The 21843-nt window shown below is 37.3% G+C and overlaps 3 non-coding genes across 3 annotated transcripts; 1 reads left to right on the forward strand and 2 right to left on the reverse strand.

Moving 5' to 3' along the window:
- The first annotated feature begins 5545 nt into the window (after window positions 1–5545).
- LOC122691125 lies at window positions 5546–5671 on the forward strand. The gene has a single exon (XR_006340361.1). It is a non-coding gene; the product is annotated as a U6atac minor spliceosomal RNA (small nuclear RNA).
- Window positions 5672–8493: 2822 nt separating this feature from the next.
- Window positions 8494–8600, reverse strand: LOC122690947. Its single transcript, XR_006340200.1, has one exon. It is a non-coding gene; the product is annotated as a U6 spliceosomal RNA (small nuclear RNA).
- Window positions 8601–13903: 5303 nt separating this feature from the next.
- Window positions 13904–14008, reverse strand: LOC122691048. The gene has a single exon (XR_006340295.1). It is a non-coding gene; the product is annotated as a U6 spliceosomal RNA (small nuclear RNA).
- Window positions 14009–21843: the final 7835 nt, after the last annotated feature.

Raw genomic sequence — 21843 nt, forward strand, 5'->3', positions numbered from 1 at the left:
AAAGTGTTGGGGGCTATTTGTACATTACTCACCATTCATTATTCCAAATGTCATTTTAATCATTTCAACATGAAACCATCTTAATAGTCTCAATAATAGAACCGGTAACTTTATTTAAAAAATTTTAAAAATTGAAGTATAGTTGATTTACAATAATATATTAATGTCAGGTGTACAACATAGTGATTCAGTCTTTTTATAGCATGAGAATTTCAGAAAAATAGCTACCTCTGCTTCATTGACTACACTAAAGCCTTTGACTGTGTAGATCACAACAAACTGTGGAAAATTCTTAAAGAGATGGGGATAACAGACTACCTGACCTGCCTCCTGAGAAACCTGGAATGCAGGTCAGGAAGGTCAGGAAGGAACAGTTAGAACCGGACATGGAACAAAGACTGGTTCCAAATTGGGAAAGGAGTACATCAAGGCTGTATATTGTCACCCTGCTTATTTAACGTATATGCAGAGTACATCATGCAAAATGCCGGGCTGGATGAAGCACAAGTTGGAATCAAGATTGCCAGGAGAAATATCAATAACCTCAGATATGCAGATGACACCACCCTTATGGTGGAAAGCAAAGAGGAACTAAAGCAACTGAACTGAACTGGCTAGCTTATTCTTTTTACCTAATGTTGATTTTAATATTTAAAGTTAACAGTGCTGAGCAGCAACAAGGATATAGTGCATAGCATAGGGAAATACAACCATTGTTTTCTAATAACTTTAAGTTGTTGTTGTTGTTCAGTCACTCAGTCGTGTCCAACTCTCTGCCACCCCATGGACTGCAGTGTACCAGGCTTCCCTGTCCATCACCAACTCCTGGAGCTTGCTCAAACTCATGTCCTTTGAGTTGGTGGTGCCATTCAACCATTTCATCCTCTGTCATCCCCTTCTCCTCCTGCCTTCAATCTTTTCCAGTATCAGGGTCTTTTCTAATGAGTCAGCTCTTCACATCAGGTGGCCCCAATATTGGAGTTTCAGCTTCAGCATCAGTCCTTCCAATGAGTATTCAGGGTTGATTTCCTTTAGGATGGACTTGTTGGATCTCCTTGCAGTCCAAAGGACTCTCAAGAGTCTTCTCCAGCAACACAGTTCAAAAGCATCAGTTCTTCAGCACTCAGCCTTTTTATGGTCCAACTCTCACATCCATACATGACTACTGGAAAAAGCATATCCTTGACTAGAGGACCATTTTTGGCAAAGTGATGTCTCTGCTTTTTAATATGCCATCTAGGTTGGTCATAGTTTTTCTTCCAAGGAGCAAGCGTCTTTTAATTTCATGGCTGCAGTCACATCTGCAGTGAATCCAGTCCCATCACTTCATGGCAAGTAGATGGGGAAATAATGGAAACATTGAAAGACTTCATTTTCTTGGGCTCCAAAATCACTGCAGATGGTGACTGCAGCCATGAAATTAAAAGATGCTTGCTCCTTGGAAGAAAAACTATGACCAACCTAGATGGCATATTAAAAAGCAGAGACATCACTTTGCCAAAAATGGTCCTCTAGTCAAGGATATGCTTTTTCCAGTAGTCATGTATGGATGTGAGAGTTGGACCATAAAAAGGCTGAGTGCTGAAGAACTGATGCTTTTGAACTGTGTTGCTGGAGAAGACTCTTGAGAGTCCCTTGGACTGCAAGGAGATCCAACCTGTCCATTCTAAAGAAAACCAGTCCTGAATACTCATTGGAAGGACTGATGCTGAAGCTGAAACTCCAATATTGGGGCCACCTGATGCGAAGAGCTGACTCATTAGAAAAGACCCTGATACTGGAAAAGATTGAAGGCAGGAGGAGAAGGGGATGACAGAGGATGAAATGGTTGAATGGCACCACCAACTCAAAGGACATGAGTTTGAGCAAGCTCCAGGAGTTGGTGATGGACAGGGAAGCCTGGTACACTGCAGTCCATGGGGTGGCAGAGAGTTGGACACGACTGAGTGACTGAACAACAACAACAACTTAAAGTTATTAGAAAACAATGGTTGTATTTCCCTATGCTATGCACTATATCCTTGTTGCTGCTCAGCACTGTTAACTTTAAATATTAAAATCAACATTAGGTAAAAAGAATAAGCTAGCCAGTTCAGTTCAGTTGCTTTAGTTCCTCTTTGCTTTCCACCATAAGGGTGGTGTCATCTGCATATCTGAGGTTATTGATATTTCTCCTGGCAATCTTGATTCCAACTCGTGCTTCATCCAGCCCGGCATTTTGCATGATGTACTCTGCATATACGTTAAATAAGCAGGGTGACAATATACAGCCTTGATGTACTCCTTTCCCAATTTGGAACCAGTCTGCTGTTTCATGTCCAGTTCTAACTGTTGTTTCTTGACCTGCGTACAGATTTCTCAGGAGGCCGGTGAGGTGGGTCTGTTATCCCCATCTCTTTAAGAATTTTCCACAGTTTGTTGTGATCCACGCAGACAGAGGCTTTCGCATAGTCAATAAAGCTAGCCAATGTGCCCTTATGAACAATATATAGGTGCTTAAGTTTAGCTGATTTGTGGAAAATTGCTATCTTCACAATATTAAGTCTTCCAATCTAGGTTTCCATGCATTTCTGTTAACAATATTGGTGGTTTAGTCACTAAGTCATGTTTGATTCTTGAGACCCCATGGACTGTAGGCCTGCCAGGCTCCTCTGTCCATGGAATTCTCCAACCAAGAATACTGGAGTGGGTTGCCATTTCCTTCTCCAGGGGATCTTCCCGATCCAGAAATTGAACCTGGGTTTCCTGCATTGCAGGCAGATTTTTTACAGACTGAGCTATGAGGGAAGCCCGTCAACAATATTAATAGTATTTTATAGCTTTCTCTGCAGAGTTCTTGCACAACTCTGATAGATTTACATGTTTAGTGTTTTTGATGCTAATATAAAATATTTCTCTTAAGGTGTCATTTCCTAATTACACTTTTTTAAAAGATTTTTTTGATGTGGACTATTTTTTTAAAGTCTTTATTGAACTTGTTACAACATTGCTTCTGTTTTATGTTTTGGTTTTTGGCCTCGCGGCATGTGGAATCTAAGCTCCCTGACCAGGGATCAAAACTGCACCCTCTGTACTGGAAGGCGAATCTTAACCACTGGACTGCCAGGGAAGTCCCCTAATTACGCTTTTAATGTCATATAAAAATTTGATAGTGTGTTTTGAAAAAAAAATTTGATAGTGTGTTTTGACAATTTCTGCTGCACCTTGCTGACCTTCCAATACACATAACTTTCCATGTACACAATCATGCTGCTAACAAATAAGATGGTTTATTTCTATTTACTAGACAGAATGCGCTGGTGATAAAGAACCTGTCTGCCAGTGCAGGAGACGTAAGAGACGTGGGTTAGATCCTTGGGTCAGGAAGATCCCCTGGAGGAGGGCATGGTACCACACTCCAGTATTCTTGCCCGGAGAATCCCATGGACAGAGGAGCCTGACGGGCTACAGCCCATAGGGTCGCAAAGAGTTGGACACAACTGAAGCGACTTAAGCACACATACATGATGCATTCTTATTTATTCTTTTTTGCCTTGTTGTCCTAGCTACATTACGATGGCTGTTAAATAGAGTGGACATCCTTGTCTTGTTCCAATTTCAAAACCTTCAATATTTCATCACTGTATGATTGCTGTAGGGTTTTAGGAGGTGTCACTTTAAGGAAGCCCATTTCTATTTGGAGCTTTCGAAGAATTTTTTTTTTTATCATGAATGAATGTTATATTAAATGCTTCTAATGTATTTTGAAATACTCATGATTTTGCTTCTTTATTCTGCTAATATAGTGAGTAGCATTTGCTTTCAAATTGCACACCAATCCTGCATTTCTGAAATAAACATATCCCTTTTCATAAAAATAAAAGGCAACCTTGCCAGCTCTACCCAGACTGCGTCATGATGACTCATAGTGGCAGCCCTCTGGAGCTTTGAATATTTTTGATGTTATGTGCTGGAATTTTGTGGAAAATTCATTCTCTAAGAGGTAATAACCAAATGGGGAAAATCTTTAAAAATATTTACTGGTTGGTTTCTTGTATGAGCATGTTTGTCTCTCTTTCTTTCTGTGTTTGCTTTAAAACCAGATTCGTAATTATCCATCCTTTTCTTATTAAGGTAGGTTTACCTATTTTGGTAATGCATTGCTGATTAGCAAAGTGCTCCAAACTTATTGGCAAAAAAACAGCTAGTATTTTATTATAGATGGATCAGGAATTCACGAAGGAAGTGGTGGGGTCAGTTTATCTCTGTTGTATGAAGTCTGGGGCCTCAACTGGGAGACTGAAATGTCTGGGGATGAGCTGAACAGCTGGGCCAAAGACTTCTTTTATGGTGTCTGGTGCCTGGGATAAGATACTCTGGAGCCTGGGCTCAGCTCAGATTGTCTGCCAGAGATTGTCTGCTTACGTGTGGTTCTCCTTATGACTTGGATGCCCACTGCATGGTAGCTCTAGGTGGCTGGATTGATGACATGGCAGCTCAGGGCTCAGAGAGTATTGTAGTGAGCAAGGTGGAAACTGCATGGCATTGGATGGCTTAGCTCAGGGGTTAGCAAAATTTTCTGTAAAGGGTCGGATAGTAAATAGTTCAGGTGTGTAGGTCGTAAATTCTTTCTTGCCCCTGCTGCTATAGCATGAAATTAGCAATAGACGGTACATAAACAAATAGGCATGGTTGTATTGGAATAGAGAATCAACTGCATTTATTTCAACCAGTAGCAGTGAAGTTGCTCAGTCGTGTCCAACTCTTTGGGATCCCATGGACTGTAGCCTACCAGGCTCTTCCATTCATGGAATTTTCCAGGCAAGAGTACCGGAGTGGGTTTCCATTTCCTTCTCCAGGGGATCTTCCTGACCCTGGGATCGAACTCAGGTCTCCCACATTGCAGGTAGACGCTTTACCTTCTGAGCCACCAGGGAAGCCATAATCTATTTAGGAACACTTAAATTTATTTAGGGTCACTGAAATTTGAATTCCATATAATGTTCACATGCTTCTTTTGAGTTTTCTCAGCGCTTTAAGAAAAATGTACAAGACATTTGTCACTTACTGACTGTACAAAAATTGACAGTGGACCAGATTTGACCCATGGGGGTGAAGTTTGTCAACCTTTAACGTAGAATATTTGTAGCCTTTCATAAAGTTCCCCTGGTCATTTTTTCAGTCAATGTTTACCTTCACTCATAGTTCCAGGCAACCATTGGCCTGTTCTCTATCAATATAGATTAGTTTTGCTCATTCTAGAATTTCATGTGAATGGAATCATATAGTATGTCTGGCTTATACTTCTCATCATAATGTTTTGAGATTTACTGGTGTTGTATGTATAAATTGTTTGTTTTTTTAATTGCTGAGTAATATCACTTCATATGGATATACCATAATATGTCTAACCATTTTTCTATTGATTTTCATATTGTTCCCAATTTTTGGCTACTATGAACAAAGTTGTTATGCACATTTGTGCACAAATCTTTGTATGTTTTCATTTCTTTTGGATTGTATAGTAAGTATATGCTTAACTTCGAATCTTCAAAATTGTTCCCCAGTGTTGTATGAAAGGAGAGAAGGTTAGCACTCCCCTTGACAAGGATGGAAGAGGCTCTCGGGCCTGACAACACGCATACGGTTAAGGCATTGCCACCTACTTTGTGGCATCTAACCACTGTTTTTCACCAGCCCAGGTTGGATGCATGAGACAAGTACTCGGGCCTGGTGCACTGGGAAGACCCAGAGGGAGAGGGTAGAGAGGGAGGTGGGAGGGGGGATCGGGATGGAGAATACACGTAAATCCATGGCTAATTCAAGTCAATGTATGACAAAAACCACTACAATATTGTAAAGTAATTAGCCTCCAACTAATAAAAAAATAAAAAAAAATTTTAAAAAAATTGTTCCCCAAAGCAGCTATAGCATTTTTATTCCCAATAGCAAGGTATAGGAATTATAGTTGCTTCATATTCTTGTCAACTCTTAGCAGTGTTAACCTTTTTAATTTTAGCAATCTAGTTGGTGGTATTTTTTTTTAAAGTGGGTGGTTTTAAATTACATTTTTTCATAACTAATGATATTGAACATCTTTTCATGTATTTATGGACCATGTCTTCTTTTCTAAAGTATCCATTTAAATTTTTTCCTATATATTGGGGATTTTCTTTTTTTTGTTTTTAATTTATTTATTTACGCTTGGGTCTTTGCTGCTATGTGTGGGCTTTCTCTAGTTGTGATGAGCAGGGGCTGCTTGTTGCAGTGGCATCTCCTGTTGTAGAGCACAGGCTCTAAGCTTGGGCCCGGTATTTGTAGCACATGGGCCTAGTTGCCCCGAGGCATGTGGGATCTTCCCACACCAGGAATGGAACCCATGTCCCTTGCATTGGCAGGTGGATTCTTTACCTCTGGACCACCAGGGAAGTCCCTGTCTTATTGTTTTAGGAGTTCTTTATGCATACGAATCTTTCATCAGATATATATGTGTGTGTGTATATATATATATATATAGGGAATATTTTCTCTCAGCCAGTCGACTTGTTTTTTTAATTTTCATATTATTGATTTTCAATGCACAGTAGTTTTAAGTTTTGATTAGATTCAATGTATTAAATTCTTCTTATCTAATTCACATTTCTTGGGTCCTATCTGAGAAATTTCTTCTTATACCAAGACCACAAAAATTTTCTCTTATGTTTTCTTGTAAAAGTTTTTTATTTTGAGTTTTACATTTAGAACTAAGATCCATTTTGAGCTTATATTTGTGTATGATGTAAGGCAAGGTAAAGCTACAATTTTTTTTCCATGTGGATATCCAGTGGTTTACTAAGTCTTGAAATTAGGTTATGTAAATCTCCAACATTGTTCTTCTTTTTCAAAATTGTTTAGTCTAATCTAGTTATTTTGCATTTCCACATAAATTTAGAAATAGCTTGTCAATTTCTTTAAAAAAAACACTGGTAGGATTTTTATTTGGATTGCATTGAATCTATTAAATTTAGGGAGAACAGATATCTTTTTTTTTTTTTTTGAGAACAGATATCTTAATAATATTGAATCTTCCAATCCATGAATATGCTATATCTCTCCGTTTATTTAGATCTTCTTTAATTTCCTTATGTAGTATTTTGAAGTTTTCAATGTCTAAGTCTTGGATATATTTTGTTAAATTTATTTCGTGTATTTGGATGGTATCATTGATGATATTTTCTTTTTTTTTTCCATTTATTTATTTTTTTCCCATTTATTTTTATTAGTTGGAGGCTAACTACTTCACAATATTGTAGTGGTTTTTGTCATACATTGACATGAATCAGCCATGGATTTATATGTATTCCCCATCCCGATCCCCCCTCCCACCTCCCTCTCTACCCGATCCCTCTGGGTCTTCCCAGTGCACCAGGCCTGAGCACTTGTCTCATGCATCCAGCCTGGGCTGGTAATCTGTTTCACCCTAGATAATATACATGTTTCAATGCTGTTCTCTCAGATCATCCCACCCTCGCCTTCTCCCACAGAGTCCCAAAGTCTGTTCTGTACATCTGTGTCTCTCTTTCTGTCTTGCATATAGGGTTATCATTACCAACTTTCTAAATTCCATATATATGCGTTAGTATACTGTATTGGTCTTTATCTTTCTGGCTTACTTCACTCTGTATAATGGGCTCCAGTTTCATCCATCTCATTAGAACTGATTCAAGTGAATTCTTTTTAATGGCTGAGTAATATTCCATGGTGTATATGTACCACAGCTTCCTTATCCATTTGTCTGCTGATGGGCATCTAGGTTGCTTCTGTGTCCTGGCTATTATAAACAGTGCTGCGATGAACATTGGGGTGCACGTGTCTCTTTCAGATCTGGTTTCCTCGGTGTGTATGCCCAGAAGTGGGATTGCTGGGTCATATGACAGTTCTATTTCCAGTTTTTTAAGAAATCTCCACACTGTTCTCCGTAGCGGCTGTACTAGTTTGCATTCCACCAACAGTGTAAGAGGGTTCCCTTTTCTCCACACCCTCTCCAGCATTTGTTGCTTGTAGACTTTTGGATAGCAGCCATCCTGACTGGCGTGTAATGGTACCTCACTGTGGTTTTGATTTGCATTTCTCTGATAATGAGTGATGTTGAGCATCTTTTCATGTGTTTCTTAGCCATCTGTATGTCTTCTTTGGAGAAAAGTCTGTTTAGTTCTTTGGCCCATTTTTTTTTTTTTTGGCCCATTTTTTGATTGGGTCATTTATTTTTCTGGAATTGAGCTGCAGGAGTTGCTTGTTTATTTTTGAGATTAATCCTTTGTTGCTTCATTTGCTATTATTTCCTCCCAATCTGAGGGCTGTCTTTTCACCTTGCTTATAGTTTCTTTTGTTGTGCAAAAGCTTTTAAGTTTCATTAGGTCCCATTTGTTTATTTTTGCTTTTATTTCCAATATTTTGGGAGGTGGGTCATAGAGGATCCTGCTGTGATTTATGTCAGAGAGTGTTTTGCCTATGTTCTCCTCCAGGAGTTTTATAAAAAATATGGAACGCTTCATGAATTTGCGTGTCATCCTTGCGCAGGGGCCATGCTAATCTTCTCTGTTTCGTTCCAATTTTAGTATATGTGCTGCCGAAGCGAGCACTGATGATATTTTCAAAATTTTAATTTCCCACTCTTCTTTACTTGTAGATAGACATATAGTTAATTTTTGTATTTTTGTCTCATATGTCTTGAAGACTTGCTAATCTCACCTATTAGTTCTAGGGCTTTTTGTAGATTCCTTAGAATGTTTTATGTACATGATCATGTCATATAATTTCAGTTTTATCTTTTACTTTCCAATCTGTATGCCATTTATTTCTTTTCCCTGATTTATTGCGCTGGCTAGTACAATATTAAGTGTAAATAGTGAAGATCAGTGTTTTGGCCCTGTTCCTTGTCTTATTGGGAAAACATTTATTCTTTAACGTTAAATATGATGTTAGCTGTAGATTTAGCATAGACATTCTTTATCAGATTAAGAAAATTGTCTTTTATTCCTAACGTTCTGAATGATCTTATTATGAATGAGTGTTGGATATTATCAAATGTGGGGGGGTTTTGTATTGATATGATCATATAATTTTTTTTTTTGGCTGGACTATGAAGCTTGCTGTATCTTGGTTGCCCCCTCAGGGATCCAGTCCAGGCCCTGGCAGTGAAGGCACTGATTCCTAACCATTGGACTGCCAGGAAATTCCTATTCAGTTTTTTTTAAACCTGTTAATATGGTCTTTTTATTGGTTGATTTGCAAATGGTAAACCAATCTATATTCCTTGGATAAATACCACTTGGTCAGGTGTAGTATCTTTTTTATATGTTGCTGGATTTGAGTTGTTGTTTTATTCAGAATTTTTGTGTCTATGTTTATGAGGAATACTGGTCTGTAGTTTTATTTTCTTTGTTGTGTTCTTTGGGGGGGCACGTGGATTTTTGAACTTCACTGCAGCATGTGGAATCTTTAGTTGTGGCATGTGAACTGCTAGGTGTGGTATGTGGGATCTAGTTCCCTGACCAAGGATGGAGCCCAGGACCCCTACACTGGGAGTGAGGAGCCTTAGCTGTTAGACCACCAGGGAAGTCCCTGTAGTTTTATTTTCTTATATCAGGATAATGTTAGTCTCATACAATGAGTTGTAAAGTGTTCCTTTCTCTTCTATTTTTTGAAAAGAGTATAGTTGGATTAGTATTATATCTTTCTTATGTGCTTGGTTGAATTCAGTAAAGCCATCGGGGCCTAGAATATTCTTTGTGAAATGGTTATTTGTGAATTCAGTTTTTGTAATTGACATAGGATTTTTCTTCTTTTCTATTTCTTGTTGACTCCATTTTGGTAATATTTGTCCTTCAAGGAATTTGTTCATTTCATCTAGTTGTTAAACTTATGGTGTTAAGTCATTATATAAATATATAGTCTCCATGATCCATATGATGTGTCCTCTTTTATCTCTGATTTTGATAATTTGTGTCTTCTTTCTCTCCTTGATCAGTCTAACTAGAGGTTTATCAACTTTATTGACATTTTCAAAAAACCTACTTTTTGTTTCATTGATTTTCTTTATTGTTTGTCCATTTTCTAGTTTATTGATTTCTGTTCCTATCTTTACTTTTCCCTTTCTTGCAATCTCTTTGGGTCTAATAAGTTCTTTTTCTAGCTTCCTTTTTAAAAATTGAATTATAGTTGATTTTTTTGTTCTAGCTTCTTAAGGTAGAAGCTTAGATTATTAGTTTTAGACAGTTCTTCTTTTATAATATAAATATTTAAAATTATAAAAATTTCCTTGTGATTTCTTTCACTTATGTGTTTTATAGAAGTGTGTGGCTTAATTTCCAAATATTCAGACATTTCCAGATCTTATTGGCTTAATTTAATTCTGCCAATTGTGCGGTAGTTAGTTGAACTATTTCAAACCCTAAAAACTGATGCTGTGCAAGTGCTGCACTCAATATGCCAGCAAATTTGGAAAACTCAGCAGTGGCCACAGGACTGGAAAAGGTCAGTTTTCATTCCAGTCCCAAAGAAAGGCAATGCCAAAGAATGTTCAGACTACCGCACAATCTCATCTCACACACTAGCAAAGTAATGCTCAAAATTCTCCAAGCCAGGCTTCAACAGTACGTGAACCGTGAACTTCCAGATGTTCAAGCTGCATTTAGAAAAGGCAGAGGAACCAGAGATCAAATTGCTAACATCTGTTGGATCATCGAAAAAGCAAGAGAATTCTAGAAAAACATCTATTTCTGCTTTATTGACTATGCCAAAGGCTTTGACTGTGTGGATCACAACAAACGGTGGGAAATTCTTAAAGAGATGGGAATACCAGACCACCTGACCTGCCTCCTGAGAAATCTGTATGCAGGTCAAGAAGCAACAGTTAGAACTGGACGTGGAACAACAGACTGGTTCCAAATCAGGAAAGGAGTACGTCAAAGCTGTATATTGTCACCCTGGTTATATAACTTATATGCAGAGTACATCATGCGAAATGCTGGGCTGGAAGAAGCACAAGCTGGAATCAAGATTGCCGGGAGAAATATCAGTAACTTCAGATATGCAGATGACACCACCCTTATGGCAGAAAGTGAAGAGGAACTAAAGAGCCTCTTGATGAAATTGAAAGAGGAGAGTGGAAAAAGTTGACTTAAAACTCAGCATTCAGAAAACTAAGATCATGGCATCTGGTCCCACCACTTCATGGCAAATAGATGGGGAAACAGTAGAAACAGTGTCAGACTTTATTTTCTTGGGCTCCAAAATCACTGCAGATGGTGACTGCAGCCATGAAATTAAAAGATGCTTGCTCCTTGGAAGAAAAGCTATGGCCAACCTAGACACCATATTGAAAAGCAGAGACGTTACTTTGCCAACAAAGGTCCACCTAGTCAAAGCTGTGGTTTTCCAGTGGTCATGTATGGATGTGAGAGTTGGACCATAAAAAAGGCTGAGTGCTGAAGAATTGATGCTTTTGAACTGTGGTGTTGGAGAAGACTCTTGAGAGTGCCTTGGACTGCAAGGAGATCCAACCAGTCCATCCTAAAGGAAATCAGTCCTGAATATTGATTAGAAGGACTGATGCTGAAGCTGAAACTCCAATACTTTGGCAACCTGATGTGAAGACTCATTGGAAAAGACCCTGATGCTGGGAAAGATTGAAGGCAGGAGGAGAAGGGGATGACAGAGGATGAGATAGTTGAATGGCATCACCGACTCGATGGGCATGAGTTTGAATAAGCTCTGGGAGTTTGTGTTGGACAAGAAGCCTGGCGTGCTGCAGTCCATGTGGTCGCAAAGATTTGGACACTACTGAGCGACTGAACTGAACTAAAATGTTTAATTTTTTAAAAGACTTTTTATTTTGTTTTGGGGTATAGCCAATTAACAATATTGTGATAGTTTAGGTGAACAGTGAAGGGACTCAGCCATATATATATACATGTATTCATTCTCCGACAAACCCCCTTCCCATCTAGGCTGCCACATAAAATTGAGCAGAGTTCCATGTACTATACAGTAGGTTCTGGCTGGTCATCCATTTTAAATATAGCGATGTGTACATGTCCATCCCCACCTCTTTAACTATCCCTTCCCCCTTTCCTTTCCCCTGGCAGTTATGTTTGTCCTCTAAGTCTGTGAGTCTCTTATTGTTTTGTAAGTTCATTTGTATCATTTCTTTTTTAGATTCCACATATAAGAGATGTCATATAGTATTTCTCCTTCTCTGTCTGACTTGAGTCAGCACGACAATCTCTAGACCCATTCATGTTGTATTTTTGCTTTAAATAGTTATCTTGTAAGATAATTGGAAAATTAAGAAAATAACTTTTAATATATTTAACCCCATATATACCATTTCAGCACTCTTCATTCCTTTGTGTAGATCTAAGTTTCATGGTGTTACATGCTTGGAAGAACTTTTAACATTTCTTGTAGTGCATGTGTGCTGGTGCCAAATCCTCTCAGCTTTTGTTAGTCTGAAAACTCTTTTATTCACCTTCATCTTTGAAGGAGATATATTTTCTGAGTAGAGAATTCTAAGTCAACATATCTTTTTTATCTTTCAGCTCTGTAAAGGTCTTCTATGCCTTTCATAGTTTCTAAAGAAAGGTCTACAGTGATTTTTACATTTGTACATCTGTACATAATGTGCCTTTCTTCTCTGGCTGCTTTTAAGATTCTCTCTCTCTAATTTTGAATGATATATACAACTTGATTTAACACTTCATGAGACTTTCCTGGTGGTTCAGTGGTTAAGAACCTGCCTTGCAATGTAAGGGATGTGAGTTCAATCCCTGACTGGGGAACTAAGATCCCACACGCCAAGGAACAACGGAGCCCGCGTGCTACTTCTAGAGAATGATGTTGCCACAAGGGAAGATTTCGTGTGCCACCACTAAGACCTGATGCGGCCAAAAGAAAAATTCTTGAGGTGGAGAGGTGCCGAGATTTTCTCTTGATCTTTGTTTTCTAACATTTTGATTTGGATGTGTCTTCATGTAGTTTTCTTTGTGTTTATCATGTTGGCGCTCCTTGAGCATATAGATACGTTTGTTTATAGGATTTTTTTTTAAAGGAAAGAATATTACTTTTTAAAAGATCTTTTTAAGAGAAGTTTTAGGTTAACACTAAAATTGAGAAGGAGATACAGAGATTTCCCATATGCCCTTTGTTCCCATATATGCATAGCCTCTCCCATTATCAACATCATTCATGGGAATGGTACACTTTTTTTTTTTTTAATGAAGATGAGCATACACTGATTCATTATAATCATCCAAAGTCCATAGTTTACGTTAGAGTTCACTCCTGGTGGTGTATATTCAGTGGCTTTGGATAAACGTATAATGACATATATCCACCATTATAATAAACACAAAATATTTTCACTGTCCTAAAAATCTTCTGCGCTCTGTACCATTCATCCCCATCTCCACTCCAACCCCAGCCCCTGACTGACAACCGTTGATCTTTTCACTATCTCCATGGTGTTACCTTTTCCAGAATGTCATATAGTTGTTGCTGTTGTTTAGTCACTAAGTCATGTCTGTCTCTTTTGCAACCCCATGGACTGTAGCCCGCCAGTCTCCTCTGAGATTTCACAGGCAAGAATACTGGAGTGGGTTGCCATTTCCTTCTTCAGGGGATCTTCCTGACCCAGGGATCGAGCCAGTGTCTCCTGCTTGGCATGTGGATTCTTTACAACTGAGCCACCAGGGAAGCCCTGCCATATAGTTAGAATCAGGCAATATGTAGCAGTCTCAGATTTAACATAGTAATGCACACTTAAGATTCCTCCATATTTTCTCATGGGTCCATAACTCATTTCTTCTTACCATTGAATAATACTGTAGTCCTTTGTCTGGATGTACCACAATTTATTTATTCATTCACCTACTAAAATTTAACAGATTTTATTTAATTTGTGTGTGTGTGTGTGTGTCATCCTTGCGCAGGGGCCATGCTAATCTCTGTATCGTTCTAATTTTAGTATATGTGCTGCCAAAGCGGGCACTAACAGATTTTAAAAATCAATTTTGGAAAAAGGTTGGCCCTTACTTCTTCAAGTATTTTCATGTTCTTTTTCTTTCTCTTCTCCTGGGATTTCAATTGTGTATGTGTTAAACTGCTTGATATTTTCCTATAGATCATTTAGGCTCTGTGGGTTGTTTCTGAGCTGTTTTCTCTTTATCTTCATTTTGATAGTTTCTATTGCTACATCTTTAAGTCCTTTGGTCTTCTGTGTTGTGTAATCTGCTGTTAATCTCATCTAGTGGAATTGTAAATTTGAGTATTGTGTTTTTCGTATCTAGAATTTCCATTTATCTTCCATTTCTATTTTCATTCTGTTTATATTTTCTTTTACTATACTTCCTATTTTTACTTTACTATATGGGGAATACTTACAATAGCTGTTTTATCATTTTTGTCCATTAGCCCTATCATTCTGTAATTCTTCTTTCTGTTTCTATTGACTAATTTTTCTCCTTATGGGTCATGTTTTCTATTTCTTTGCATGCTAAGTAATTTCTGATTGGATTTCAGGCATTATGAATTTTACATCGTTGAGTCTTAGAATTTGCCATATTACTTTAAATACTATTGGACTTGTTTTGTCAGATAGTTATTTTATTTGTAGGTCAGCTTGATCCCTTCCAGACTTTCTTTTCAGAATTTTTAGGGTTGGTCTAGAATAGCCTTTTCTTTAGGGCTAGATTAGCTATACTCCTAAGATATGATATTTCTGGAATCAAAGTTTCTCTACTCAGACTGGTAAGAACTTGAAGACCCTTGATCCTGTGTAAACTCTGGAAATTGATTGAATACAACTTTTGGAAGTTCTTTCATCAGAAGTTGTTCTTTGCCCAGCCATATATTGAATAGCATTTCATTCTATGTGCTTGGGATATCAATTCAGATTTCTGCAACTCTTAGAATTCTGTCTACTGTATCATGGTACATACCCACAAATTTTATTTTGCAGCTTGGTGTCCTGAACAACAGTGAGAATGGAATTGCATATATGTTCTAAACTATTAAGCTCTATTCCAATGGTTTATCCAGTAATAAAGCATTCTGTTTGTTTTCCAGTTTCATTGAAGTCTAATATTCTAAGTATTACTAGACTCAGTTACATAGTATGATGAAAATATGAACACACACATATAATTGGTATCACAATAGATCACTTTATCGGGAAAACTACCTTGAATAATTCAGAATCTCCATTTCACCAATGAGGACACTTGTTAAATTTGTTACTGATGCCCCTTGTTGGAATGGAACAAAGTTTGCAGGCATCTAGAGAGCCTGCCTATCTATAGTTCACTGGTGTGTCAAGAGCATTTCTCTTTGCCTTCTAAGCTTACTAGCTTTTCATTCTAAATGATTGTGATGCTTTTATTGTAAAGTAAAGATAAAATGCTGTGGCAGAGGCAGAACCATTTCTTAGTGTCAAGGATGAGGAAGTCAGTTGAAATTACACATTATAAGATATATTGTATGTCAATAGATAAGAGATTATCTTAAAACAAGTGATAATTAGATTTTTTTCACATTATCTGTGTGGATGACTCTTTTGGTCACATGTCAGTAAAATTTAGTGATACGTTAAAGATTTTTGCTCTGCTTTGTGATAGTGTCATACCTCTGGCACTTTTTTAGGGGAAGGAATTGTAGTTGACTATTTCTAGTCTTGTAATTGATAAAGTACCTGGCTAGACTCATGATTTTAAGTGTAAGGACAGTTGCTGACTTGTTTGCATGTCTTACTTCAAATTTTACAAATGCATATAGATTCCATTGTGAGAAATGTAGAAAAGATCCCGGTTCAACAGAATCATTGCTAATGAAATTATAGCTTTGCATTAAACTGTTAAAAATTCAACTAGAAACAATTTAAATTACTTGCTATTTTGCTGAGTGGAATAGAAGCTTCTCTGAATTGCATTGTTGATGATTACTATCCCTGGATACTATACCAGATGCTCAATAAATATTTTTCTTCTAAGTTGAAAATAATTAAAACTCTTGAGGAAACATCTTTAATGGTTAATAGCATTAGAGAATATCAGGCTGCTGAAAAAATAGATGTTGCCCAAAAAATCAGTATATTTAATAGCATTAAATCACAATGATCCTTCTGAAATTATGATGTTTTGCTTTAGATTTGAAGTTTGCTTGTGTTGTATTTTTTGTATGTTTTCTCCAAAAAGACTGCAATGATGTGATGATTCTGGAGTAAAAATACCTGGGTTCAAAATTCTGATTCCACTACGTATTAGTTATGGCACCTTGAGCAAGTCACATAATCCCTCTATATTTCAGTTTTCTCATCTTAACCTCTATACCTGCACCAGCAGCATTAGCCACCACTTGGGAACTTTGAAAAAGTGCAAATTCTTGGCCCCAGCCTAGGCATACCAAATCAGAACATCAGGAGGTGGGGCCCAGCACTCCGCTTTAATGAGCTCCCTCTTCTGATAAACACTAAAGTTTGAGAAGCAGTGTTCTAAGCCCTGTAATACCTTCCGTGGTTTCTACTAATCTCTTGTGATGGTGAGTGATTATGGTTAATCTGTTTCTTGGCATTGTCCTTAAAAGTTGAAATCTTAAGCCTCCATTAAATTTGTCTATTGCCAATGAAAAACTGAGGGATTAGAGATATTTAAACAAAACTTCAATCAGACTAAATTTCAGAGGAAGCACAGAAGACCCTCCAGTAAGGGTCATTTTTTTTAACAGTGTAGTTGCTTCAGTGTCCAGCCTGTCTGGTGTTGAGCAATGAGATGAGACAGACTGGGAGGGGACAGGCTGAACCTTGGCCCTTGTGTCCTAGTTCCAGGCGCAAAGACAAAATTCGTTCCAGCAGGTCTAACGCAGCACGGAAGTCATAATGGTAAGTTTTATTTGTTTCCCCCTGTCAGTCTCTTTAGTATTATTACCATTATGAGAGTCTGACAGGGAAAAACAAATAAAATGGTAAGCATGGGAGGACCAAACATGGGAACAGAGGAATGAGGTTTCTCAACCAGAGGGCAGAACTTGGTGACCAAGGCTCTAGAGGAAGGCAGTGTTCTGAGACTGAGGCAGGCAGGCCAACAGGGAGTCTATTTAAGGGACATCTGCTAGCAGATGCAAAGGCTTCAGTTCCTGGAACTGGTACTGACAAAAGCCTGACAGGATGCAGTCCTATGGAGGGCATATTATCAACAGTGAGGGTTGGATCTCCGGGACAAGGAAAGTGACCACATGTCGGGAACAGCGAGTGCATTGCCTTACTGGTCCTCATGTAAGAGTCAAATAACAGTTGGGTCAACTTGGTGCTTGGGGTCTTCTGTCACTTTTTTTTTTTTTTTTTTTTTGCCACGCTGTGCGGTATGTGGAACTTCCCTGACCAGGGATCCAACCTCTGGTACCTTGCAGTGGAGCCCCGAGTCTTAACCACTAGACCACCAGGGGCATCCTTCTATCACCTCTTTATCCAAGGCGGGTGTTTGGTCCTAGGGCTGGAGTCAGGCCGAGCCTGTGTATGGGTCAAAGTGGATGGAGCTGTGGGAAGAGGTGGGCTATCAGCTGGGTCACACATAACCTAGAGAAGTGACTCTGGTGAAGAAATTTTCCAGCCAACAAGAAGCAAAAGGGTGGCAACATGGCCAAATGGTCAGACTCCACTATCTATTGGCAACTGTGCTTTAAAAGGAAATAGACAAGTACAGATGTACATATTGTCTTTTCAAACATTTAAACATTTTGAATAAGTAATGGATTCACATAGTTCTGCATTCAAAGTGTAAAAGAGTCTGTAATGCAAAGTCTCCTTTACATATCTGCACTCCCCAGACATCTAGCTTTCTTCTCAACAACAATATTATTTGCTTTTTGTGTGTATATATATCTATATATATGTAATATAGATATATATTTCTTTATGTTTACATATTTTCTCTTTGGTGTTTGAATTTGTATATATAATGTTCCCCTTTTCCCTAAGTGGTAGCATACTATATTCTTTTGTTCCTTACTTTTTTCCATTAACAATATATCTTGAATATATCTCCAAATCACTACAAAGAAGGCCTCTTCATTTTTTTTTCACAGATGCATGGTATTCCATGGATGTACCATGATTTATGTAACTTAGCCTCCCACTGATGGGTATTTAGGTTGTTTTTAATCCTTGCTCTTCGAAATAATCTTGTACATACATTGTTTTGCATGTGTAAATATTTCTGTAGGATGAATCTCTAGAACTAGAATTGATGGATCAAAAGATGTATGCATTTGTAATTTTGATAAATTTTACAAAATTAACCTCTAGGGTTATACCAGTTTATATGTCCATAGCGTTTTAAGAGAATAACCAGCAACTATTTGCACTGTGGAAAAAGTTGATGTTATGACTACACAAAAATATTTCATGGAAATAGTTCCTACAAGTGTAGGTCACCAGGTATGGCAGAGTGAAGCTGATTATTCCTTCCATGAAACTGTGGAAAGCTGCCACTTTATTTAGGGAGACTCATTAAGCAAGTAATGTTCATTATTCGAAAAGCTGAAATGTGAAACATAATCCCACTACAATAACCAAAATAAAGATGATGCTTTATAGTTTATGAAGTGTTTTTCCACACAGTTTTTAAAATGTTCTCTGAACCTAAAATCTAGGTTTAAAGTGATATACTAAATTTTAAGAACTTTGCCTCAGATATACTACAAAAGTCAAAAGAGAACTAGAGCAAGAAGTCACTTGTCAAACTGATACATGTTCCTCATGTCCGCAGGCCTAGTTCTGGACTTTAAAGTGGTTAGTTTTCTCTCTAGGAGTGTTTGGAACTCTGGGTGGCTCTTGAGTACAAGCCCGTGTATTAAAAATGAATGACAGCACCATATTATCATGGCTGATTCCTGCTTTAATCATTCCTGTAAAACCTTTTTGCATTCCAAGACAATGAAAAATGCAAAAAGCTGTTATAAACGGCTGAGTCAAGATCTAATTCTCCAGTGTGTTTATTCTTATTGAGTAAATTCTACATAACCCATTGGCAAAGGAGATGGGATAACATATTCTGGCAGAAATGAAAATTACTGACAAACAGCTCATGGTGCTAGTTACAAAGGCACGATAAGAATCTTTCTATGGAATCTTTTATCCACCCATATAGTTAGCGTAGGTCACGTGACCATCTTTGCAGCTTGTGGGAGAGGGACAGAATTTGCTTGTGCAGTGCAGCAAGCCTTGAAGAGGTTTATTTTATCCTCTGCAAAGTCCATGGTCATGAGAATTGTGAAAAGCTTAACAGCAGGAGACAGTTCTATTCATTTGGAAAATAACCAAAGCCCTCTTTTCACTGGTATATTGTCCACAGATATCTCAGAAAATGATAGATTGATAAGTCAATCAAATAATCATAGCACTACAAAAGGTATGTTTTTAAAGACCATTTTAATAGAAGAGTCTCATATCTGAATTTATAATACTGGTTATCTAGACAGCCTTCCATTTACACCCTTTGCTGGTGTTGGTCTCTTCATTGTTTTTCCTCAGCAGCTGTGGATAAGAGCTCACCAACGATTTACAATTAAGAACCAGTCATCCACCTCGCTAGTTCTAGAAGATGAAGTGAGTGAAATTCTCTAGAACCGGGCTTCTCAAATTTGAATGTGCAAATTAACTACCTAGGGAGATCTTGTTAAAATGCAAAGTTTGATTCAATAGATCTGTTAGAAATGCTGACTTTGCTGCTGATCTGAGGATCACACTTAAAAGTAGCACTGCTGCTTTATAAAAATCTTTGACAACTATGACTCAAAATACAATTGCCATAAGGAAAAAAACAGATAAATGTGGCGACATTAACATAACTGTTGTTGACATAGAAAACAAACTTATAGTCACCAAAGGGGACAGGGTGGGAGGGGACGGGGGGAGCTACATTAGGAGTTTGGGATTAACATATACACATTACTATATATGGGCTTCCCTGGTAACCGAAGAACCCACCTCCCAATGCAGGAGCCACAGGAGACATGGGTTTGATCCCTGGGTCGGGAAGATTCCCTGGAGAAGGAAATGGCAACCACTCTAGTATTCCTGCTGGGATAATCCCATGGACAGAGGAGCCTGGCGGGTGACAGCCCATGAGGTCGCAAAGAGTCAGACACGACTGAGCATGCAAGCAGATAGAGACTACTATATATAAAGTAGGTAAGCGATAGGGATCTACTGTTTAGCACAGGGAACTCTACTCCATATCTTGTAATAACCTATGATGGAAAAGAATATGAAAAAGAATGCATATATATGCATAACTGAATCACTTTGTTGTACACTTAAAACTAACACATTGTAAGTTAACTACACTTCAATAAAAATATAACTGTTGCATGCAAAACCAACAACCAACCCCCAAACAGCTTAGAAAGAATAAAAACATAAATGACAAAGTGGGAAAAAATATTTGCAAATTGGAGCACAGATAAAGGGGGAATATTCCTAATGTATGATAAACGTTTAAAAATAGGGAAGAAAAAGACAATTCTAGAAAGCAAGCTAAAGATAAAAATGATCAATTTAAGAAAAACAAGTGCAAATGTCTCTTTACCATATGGAAAGAGCTTGGTCTTGCTCATTATAGAAATGCAAATTAAAACTACATTGAGGTATCCTTTCTCTCCTACCAGGTTAGCAAAAATCCAAAAGTTTGACATTTTCTTTTGATATTCTCTCTTATATGAATCTATCCCAAGGGTATACTATAAAAAAATGAAAACACAGATATTTATTGCAACATTAATTATAATAGCAAGAAACTGGAAACAATGCAAATGACTATTGGGAGCCTCGATGAATAAATTCTGATACATCTACACAATGAATACTAATTTTTTTTGGCTGCACTGCCTGGCATGCAGGATCTTAGTTCCATGACCAAGGATGGGATGAAACCATGCCCGCTGCAGTGGAAGCTCGGAGTCTTAACCACCAAACCGCCAGGGAAGTCCCCAACTATGAATACTATTTAAATATGGGAGAAAACAAAGAATATCTTTATGCATTGCTATAACATATTCTCCAGTGTTTAATGTTAAATAAAAAGAAAGTAAAGTGGAAAAATAAAAGAACATAGTTTATCATAGTTTATCTTAGAAAGGGGGAAGAATGCAAATATGAATGTACCTATGTTTTTCTTTCCCTCCACCCCAACCCCCTTCCCGAACAGGACCTATATTTTTAAGAGACAATGTAAAGGATAGATCATAAAATAAATAAACTGTTACCTATGGAAGGAAGAAGGAAATAGTGGAGAGATAGAACCTAGATTTTTTTCTGAAGATACTTTGAATTAGAGATGTAACTTTAGAACCATGTCAATACTTTACATAATTATAAAGCAAAATTAAATTAAAAAATTTTTAAATGTGATATCTAAAAATCCAAAGCAACATGAAATAAATGGATCTATGTACTAAGTTAATGCCTTAATCAGGTGGAGACAAATGCTTTCAAGTGAACTTCAAAAGATAGTAAATTTGACTCTAAGTTTCTAATGGGCTATACCCTAATAAAAAGGAAATACATTAAAAAAATCTTAAACTGAAAGTTATATATATTTTTATAGTAAAAATGTATATTTAAAATAATATATGTTTTTTCTGATAATACTATATATTTGTATATTATAGTTATTAAATATTTAATTTAAAATTTTTATTGTATTTGCTTATAACTATTTATTAAATTTAAATATATATTAAATATGTTATATATATTTAGTAGTATAAGACTTATAATTAAATGTTGTAATATTAGGAACCAAGATTTTCAGCATAGAAGAGAAAAAGTATATT

This window comes from Cervus elaphus, chromosome X (genome assembly GCF_910594005.1).
Source record: "Cervus elaphus chromosome X, mCerEla1.1, whole genome shotgun sequence".
In the NCBI taxonomy this organism is placed as follows: domain Eukaryota; kingdom Metazoa; phylum Chordata; class Mammalia; order Artiodactyla; family Cervidae; genus Cervus; species Cervus elaphus.